This window comes from Argopecten irradians, chromosome 13 (genome assembly GCF_041381155.1).
Source record: "Argopecten irradians isolate NY chromosome 13, Ai_NY, whole genome shotgun sequence".
Lineage (NCBI taxonomy): Eukaryota > Metazoa > Mollusca > Bivalvia > Pectinida > Pectinidae > Argopecten > Argopecten irradians.
The window spans coordinates 27,205,056-27,213,589 of NC_091146.1; the positions used below are offsets into that span (position 1 = coordinate 27,205,056).

The 8,534-nt window shown below is 37.9% G+C and overlaps 1 protein-coding gene across 4 annotated transcripts in view; it reads left to right on the forward strand.

Moving 5' to 3' along the window:
- Positions 1 to 8,534, forward strand: part of LOC138306001 (cyclin-dependent kinase 4 inhibitor B-like) — a 637,657-nt gene that overhangs the window by 582,137 nt on the left and 46,986 nt on the right. The window lies entirely within an intron of this gene.

Genomic DNA, 8,534 nt, shown 5'->3' on the forward strand with positions numbered 1-8,534 from the left:
CATAGGACTACATTGGACGTCCATGGTGAGTGGGATTTCCGTATAATACCTGCTGCTAACAGCTGCTGAAGATGACTGCGAACCTCATCAATCATGGATGGTGGTATCCTTCGGTGTCGCTGTCTGAAAGGTATACCATCCGTTACCTCTATCCGGTGTTTGACTAGCCGGGAATGGCCAATATCCAGATCATCTTTAGAAAAGACGTCATCAAACTTACAGATGAGATCCTTCCCCTTCATCAACTGCTCCGCTGTTAGGTCCTCTGTGCTAATACCAACTGGTATGTCCTCTAGATATCTCAAGTCCCTATGTTCTTCTGACGTGGTCTGGATCGTCTCTACGGTCACTGGTTGCAGCTCACATAGTAACGCCTTGGGAGATATGGTCACTGTTCGAGTACTGACGTTGGATATCTGTACCGGTATAAGTCCTTTGGCGTCTCGATTGTATGGCACGAGGGCGGGTGTGATGTCCAAGTCCTCAGTAATAACGGCTTCTGGTGTAGGTTGTAGTATAGCGCAGACCGGCAAGTAAGGGAGCTTCTTGTCCATAAAACCCTGTATGGTTATCGTGGTGTTAGGCATGACTGTGATGCGCTTGGACTCTGCAGACCTCACAAGTGCTAGCCGGTTACTGTGACGCTCTAACTGTCTATCCCTCAGAAGCATGCAACGAAACGCTAAGTACCAAGGAGTCCTAAGACTAGCTGTCTGAAGAAATCGTTGTCCCTTCGTTTTCAAGGAGTTCCTCCATGATAATGTTCAGAACGTTGGTTCCCAATAATATGGGTACTGACGAGTTTGTATCCGCTATCGGGTACCACTAGGAACAAACATCGATAGTCATTGTTGTGGCATCCTGTGACAGATGGGGTGATGTTAGCTTCGATGTAGCCATAATAAGGCAAGGCCTCTCCATCTGCACACTCCACGTGTAGGACATCTTTCAATGGCTGTATAGGCTGGTCCTTAAAATTTGTCTCGTAAAAACTGTGGCTCAATGTTGACACTGTAGATCCTGTGTCCAAAAGGGCTCTTGTTTCCACTCCTTCCACTAATAATGTCGTCTCATTGGGTTGTCCCACAAGACCTTCTGTGTCCCCAGAAGTTCCACTGGCCGGGCTACTTTTACAAACACCTACAGCTTGCCCGAACCTGTAGGTGCGTTGAAGTTTAAAGGTTTCCGTTGGTGATCCAATCGGACACGACAATTAAGTTTCAGGTGACCCACCTGTCCACATCTCCAGCAAGTCCTTTCCTCTCGTCGCTGAGTAGGTGGCTGGTCTGTCCTCTTACTCTTCCCCGTTTCCCTTCCATCCTTTTTGTCTTGCCAGGCTCTCACCCTGGACACTTCAGTGCTGAGCTGATTGATCATTGCCTTTAACTCTTGCATCTCAGATGAAGCATGTTCCGGGTGTCTGCAGATGTACTGGCCATCTTGGATACAGCTTTCTTGGAGGTAGCCTCCGGTTCCATTTCTTCCTTCTCTACTTTACGTACCGCTGCCCTCAGCTCATCAAAATCCTGAATGCTGTCGTACTTGTGGGCTGTAAGTAGTCTTAGTGGCTTCCTGAGACCCTTCCAAAATATCCTTCTTAAAAGCATACTTGCCTTTGATGGTAAGATGTACTCCCCTTCTCGTATGGCCTTGGTGAATAGCTTCTCCAGTCTGCATCCCCATCTCGTAGCATCTTCATCATCTCTCTGATGCGCTGTATATACCTCCTGCATAAGGTCGTCTCCTTGCTCATCTGCCTTATATATGCCATCCAGCTTATCCAAAACCTCTGCCAATGTGGCATCATATCCCACAGTCATAGCCACCTGTCCTGCCTCACCCTTTAACGATCTCCTTACCGCCTGGAGGATAGTTGGGCGCGAGTGCTGTTGATCCCTTAAGTACCCATCTACCTCGTACCGCCACTGTTCATATGTGGTATCCGCCTTACCTTTCTCCCGGAGAACGTAGACAGCCTAGGCATCTGTTGGTGAACTGTTATAGTCTGAGTAGGCTTCTGTATGGGTTCTACCCGAGGCTGACTAGTCTGTTGCTGGTTTGCCGATTCCATTTTGCTCCTTGCAAATTCGAACATCCACAGTTCCAGGTCAGCAGGCGACTCAAACTTGGGCTTCACTCCTAATTTGGAGAAGGCATCTAACAGTGCTGCTCCCTCATCACTCGACTCCATCTCTTGTTGTTGCTGTTCCTCCACAGCTCGATTCTCGGAATCCGACATCTTTAGTAAATTTGAGGGGTATAGAAGGACAAATGCCAATAATAGAGATATAATATAAAACAATACAAAATGAACCCAAGTCATGCGCACTGAAATCAAAGTCTGAATAGATCAAAAATGCTGCGCGCAACGACAGAAGTGGCTGGAATATAAGCAAATGTACACAATTTCCACCAAAATAAACATTCGTGTAACAAGGCAGTGAAATAAATATGAGTCTAACACCTGCAATGAAGATGAAATAAAGGAAGACAACTCAGCACATATATATCAAGTGATCGAATAACACGCATATACCTGTACTACCTAACCTGCAAAAGAACACTAAGTGCAAACACCGAACACTGAACATGTAACACCACAACACCCGTTTTCTCACACATACAATACATGTAATGTATACAGGACTGTGTCTCTGTTGTAGTCAGGTGTTGTCAGGAAAAAAAAACTATAAATCCTATCCAAAAGACGTTCCCAAAAAAACAAGTACCACTATAATTTATAGCAAAGGAAAAAACTAAGAGAAATAACAAAAATAATAATTTAGCGAAGAAAGTATCACTGTCTGCCAACAAACCCGAAGTCTAATTGACAACAAAAAAAGTTCAAATTGGTCAAGTGTAATCAAAAATGAAATTAGAAAAAAAAGGTATTTCATCAAAGTTTACATGATATATAAATGACTAGTAGCAAAAAATCAAATTGACCAAAGAATTATCAAATAAGCATGTAAATCAATATTAAAGAATAAATTTCCTATCTAAATGTTCAATCACAGCTGGTTAACTTTATAATAAATGTTCTTTTCACAAATCAGGCACTTCTGGATTCTCCAACTGAATCACATGTAATTATAAGGTATATGCATAAGGATACATGTGAACGGAAAGTTCAGGGGTCAAGGTCACATCAGCAATCATGGTTAATCAACAGAGTAATTCTTTACAAAGTTCCATGGTCACCTCACTGTGGTGGTCTATCATTACAGTAATAATGTAAAGTTCAGTCTTGATCAACATCACCTACCGTATGCTGTATCACAAATCGAGTGGACATCATCCGGCATTGGGTTCACCTCCATATAGAATTCAAGGTATACTCCAAATGAAATATATGTATGTCCAACACACTAACTATATATCCAAACACAGGATTATATAGGCACTGCACAATTCACATCAACTTTGCCATCAGGAATATATGGTAACTTGAAAACTCCAACTGAATTCCTCTCATGTTCCATGCAGGTCCCTACATGGGCGCCAATTTGTAACCGGGTTGCGAACTGGATCTTAGCAATTAAAACTCAGGGACAACCGGGTCGGGTTCACTGGTATTTATTCACCATAAATATTGTACTGCCTGCATGTGGGTTCAGTTGGTCCGTATACAACAATGGATGTACGTACATGTATCTGCTTATTGATATAGATATAGATAGATAGAACCCTGAAACATATAAATAAAAGCACATTAGGATCGCTACCATAACTAACATACAATACTCAACGTGTACACTAGACAAGTTATCCCTATCGAAATATCACAGTTATATAGATACAAATTCATAAGTAAAACTCTATAATTTCCTATCAGTAAAGGTAGTTACCGTTACCTTACAACCATGCATTAGCATGATAGATAAAGAGAAATATTTACTCTATACTCTATAAAATATACATAAAGAGTACAATATACACAAGGGTAGGTAATCCGCTTGTCAGGTAACAAGGGGAAGTAACCCACTTGTTACGAACAAGGGGAAATAATCCACTTGCACACTTAACATCATTAAAACTAGTACAATATGGAAAATAGATATTATTCCAATATACACATAAATATACCAATTACAGTGGGTTACATATTATAGCAAATTCAATAATATCTTACTTTATCAGATTAATATACAAAGCATTTCTAACTATAATGTGTATGTAGCTTACCTCAACTATGGGTAAAGGGTCGCCTATGACTATAATGTATACAGCACAATAGCAGACATCTACATGATTCCACTGAAAGATTTATAAATAAATCAATCAGTAACAAGTATAAAACCATACACAATTACTTTTAAAATACATACACAAATTACACAGTTACTAAATTCATACTGGATTTAGAGATATGCCAAATTTAAGTTACAATCTATTTCGAATTCCACTCTATACAAAATGTATACACTTACTCAATAATTAATTGAATAAATCTACATTTCTTAATTACCATACTTTAGATACCAAAAATAATATGTAAAAAGATAATATAAAAAGTATTAGACTTACATTTGGGTTTGTAGCTTATTGGCTCGTATCATGATATATATATCTCCAAAAAGGGGAGATGTTGCTCCTTCCCCAGATCTCAAGCTACTGTCTAATTTTTGGACAAAGACTTTCCCTCCAAAAATATATTAACCAATAAAACAACAGGTCAGATAGGTCAGGTCAAGGTCAAACACTGGACTTTACTCTACATGCACCCAGGACATGGACAGTACATTTAATAGTGGACATTCACAAAGACCAGTCACATGACCATACATACTTCATACATACCCAGGTAAAATCTATTTATAGCTCACCAGGCAGAGTGAGTGAGCTCACTCTACATATATACATTACTTGTATATCACAGAGCACTTACCACACTCTGTGATACATAATTCAGTGAGACATCAACATTACATTGACCTGAAAGAAATTACTTTAAAACAAATGAAATTAAAACAATATACAACCCATGTATCAATATACAATACAATCAAATTAATAAAATACCAATTAACTAATTAGTGGTGGAATGGTTTCTCTTTATTTAAACTAGTATTAATTTGAATACTTCATTCCATTTTAATGGGTGTTAAACGAAATAAAAATGGTAATGTTAGCACTGAATCTTCACATCCCGGCATGATTAGTTCCTTGATCGGTACAACCGATCGTGCCGTGAAAAATAAGCATAATAAGAAACACGTGCTCTGATTTCAAGACCTGACCAATTTCCATTTAGTTTTCAAATATTTGTTGCTTGGTAAATTTAACATGATTGAATTTTAAATTGATTGTGGTAAACTGTACACAAATCATCAAAGCTACCCTAAATTTATAATGGCGACGATATTGTTCCGATAGAGTTTGTTTGTTTGATTAATTAACGTCCTATTAAGAGCTATGGTCATGTAAGGACGGCCTCCCATGTATGCAGTGTGTTGCGTTTATGTTGTGGCGCGATTTGCGTGTTTTGGGAGACTAGGGTATTTTCATATTGTGTCTTCTTGTATGGTAGAAACTGTTGCCCTTTTATTGTGCTATATCACTGAAGCATGCCGCCGAAGATACCAAGCAACACACCCCACCCGGTCACATTTTACTCCCTGTATGCAGAGCGCTAAGCAGGAGCAGAAACTACCACTTTTATAGACTGGTGTGTCTCGGCCAGGGGACAGAACCCAGAACATTCCTCACAGGGGCGAGCGCTCAACTCAAGGCCATAAGTGTGGCGGTACCAAGGGAGGCATTAGGAAAGATAAAGTCATTTAGGAAGAAGTGAAAAGATAAGATCCTAAATTTAGTCGCCTTTTACGATCATTCAATGGGGGCAGCAGGTACAATTCTAACGTCCTACCTGCAGGGCAATTCCGATAGGGTCGTGAGAGATAGAATAATTAAAATAACGTACTCTGATAACAATTATTGACTAATTTCCATTTTTTTTAAATATTTGTTCCTTGGTTGCTTGAGTCCGTACATATAGAAACTTTGCTAAGGTAAAAATGTTAACAAATTATCGAAGGTACCAATATATCATGGCGAAGAAGTACTGTCTCGATCGAGCCGTGATAGATAACACAATTTGATACATTGTATCTAATTAACGGGAGGTGATTTGCAAAAGCTATAATAACAGGTGTCATATGCATACCGTCATCAGGTGTACCGTCGGGCAGAACACCTGGCGGTAAGATTGTAAATAGCATAGATGATTTTTTTTTAATTTTTCCAATCAGCGTTTTTTTTTCATTCTCATGAATCAAGAAGAGTTTTTACTAGTAGTAGACATATACACGTTTTATGACGAACGTCTTGCAGTAAGATATAACTCGCCTACAGCTATAGTGCGCAACCGCACGGCTTGGTATCTCGGTAGCCGTTCATCCGTTTACGATAACAATAGATGGATACGTGATATCGCGAGAAGAGCCCTAGTTACCCCAATAAAATTATCTATGTCACTGCTACAAGTAGGGTAGTTAAACCATACCCTTTATCAGACGACACATGTGTTGTTGAATTTGATCAGCTGCAGTCTAAAAACAGCACCAAGCATATACCGTGATGAGATCAAAGCGAAAGTGACACGTCCATGCGACAATGTCAGGCAAGGGATAACCGTAATCTAAATATAAGTGACAACTTAAGAAGACAAACCTGAAAAACCTGGTAATTTGACAATGGATATGATCGACGTTACTAGATATGTATTGCAGTTTTTCATGACACGTAGGTCTACTGTACACATTTTTTACGTTACTTAAAAGTTACTGTACAATTAGAGGGAGGGAGTCATAGTACAGGGCCGTTTTCGATTATACGGAGCATGAATGATATCCATCATTTGAACAATAATTTGTGTTTAATCGTGTATTTATATGTCTGATTAACACAAAAAAAAAATATAAAATAATTTATTTTGCCTTTGGTCCATGCACAATCAGTAGTTAATTCCATATAGGATATAGTGCCACGGAATTTTTTCGGGATGCAATTAATTATTTTTTGTAATTTTAACTTGAAGTAAAATGAGAAGCTCAAGCTTTTCAATGGTGGTAATGGTGTAAAGTAAGTAAATTTTGTAACTGATGGAAAGTACTAAATCGTCTGCTCCTGTTTTTGATAGTGAAAAAATACCATTTGTCAGCGGTGGAGCATCTTTTAAGTAAAATTAGACGCTCAAACTTTTCAATGTTGGTAATGGTGTAAAGTAAGTAGCCTTTTTCAACTGAAGAAAAATACAAAATCGTCTGCTCCTATTTTTGATAGCGAAAAAATACCATTTTGTCAGCGGTGGAGTATCTTTAAGTATTAACGCCCTTATCAACACAACTAAAGACCAGTACATAGTTTATACAATACACTTCAAATGGTAAAGATGGAAAAGTAAACCTTAAATTTGAAAATGAATGGAGAAAATGGAAAGCACTCAAGCACTTTGTCACAAATTTTATTGAGCCTTTTAATGCCATCTTCTTGAGAGTCTATTGAGTGTATATGTATATTGTATTGAATGGAAATCCTGAATAAAAAAGATAGTTAAATGAAAAAGAACAATTCTCATCTTGGCAAATTGTATTGCTTTATTTTATGTGTAATGCCTATATAAGACTATGAATTATAGATACAATTTCCGTTATATAGAATGGAGTAAGGATTGGAATATTCGAATCTCTCCATTTTTCATTATTATGATTGATCTTGCAATGCGTCATCAACTTTCAAGCTGGTGTAGGGAAGCCAACTCGAATTACAAAAATATTACACGGGCGAAATACCTGGATATCAGGCAGATTATGTGATAAATATCGACATAGGACTAAAGTCATTATCGTAATTGAATATGTTTATTGAAATAGAACACCGCCCTTTGAATGTTTTGTTTTCTTGTTGTATTACATTATCAACGTCTACAGGCTTATCTTAAAGATACTCCACCGCCGACAGAGCATAAAAGATGTTCATCAGTTGAATAATAATTTGTGTTAAATTATGTGCATATATGTCAAATTAAAACAAAATGTAACATAAATAATTTATTTTGTTTTGGCGCATGTGCAATCAGTAGTTGATTCAATATAAGACATTGTGCCACGGATATTTTTCGAGATGCAATTAATTATATTTAGTTTTTTTACCTTGAAATAAAATTAGAAGCTCGAACTTTTCAAAGGTGGTAATGGAGTAAGTAAGTAACTTTAGTAACTAAAGAAAAATACTAAATCCTCTGCTCCTGTTTTTGATAGAGAAAAAAATACCATTTGTCAGTGGTAGAGCATCTTTATTTAAACGGACACCTGTACATGCATTACGATGCCTCAACTGAGGTCCTCCAAATGACCACCATCATCTGTTGAACTTAATACAAGTTATCATGAATGTAGAATAACGTGATTTTTTAGCAAACAACACTTTATTTTCATATATAAGTTATGGTTAAGTTCATTTCTCGAGTTGCCCCCTTTGTATCTTCTGTGTAAAGTTATTTTTGAGCAGAGTTACTTCACTTTTATACTTTC